This window comes from Populus euphratica, unplaced genomic scaffold, assembly GCF_000495115.2.
Source record: "Populus euphratica unplaced genomic scaffold, PopEup_1.0 scaffold1465.1, whole genome shotgun sequence".
Lineage (NCBI taxonomy): Eukaryota > Viridiplantae > Streptophyta > Magnoliopsida > Malpighiales > Salicaceae > Populus > Populus euphratica.
Window position 1 is genome coordinate 13,048 of NW_011501321.1, and position 377 is coordinate 13,424.

The window sequence follows — 377 nt, forward strand, 5'->3', positions numbered from 1 at the left end:
TTGACTTGGTGACAATCCTTATCTTTTTGTATGAACAAAATATCATTACTAATATCAGAATTTGAACAAATTATCTTCATGAAAGTTCTAAAAATTTATCTCAACTTTCCAACCAAAAAAAATTGATGCATTTGAACTTTAAAAACTTGAGATATGAGCTAAACACTAGACAGTATCTAGGCTGTAGGACAGTCTTTTTGAATTATGGACTCCTTATGAAAGTTTTAGGCCTATGTCTTAGTTTTTCATCCATAAAAACTAGACTTAAATCTAAGTTCTACAGCTCCAATTATGATCCAATAACCAAATAGTATTCCAGTTTGGACTGAACCAACATCTCTTTTCTAATCTTAGCCCTCTCTTTGTCTTCTCAATTT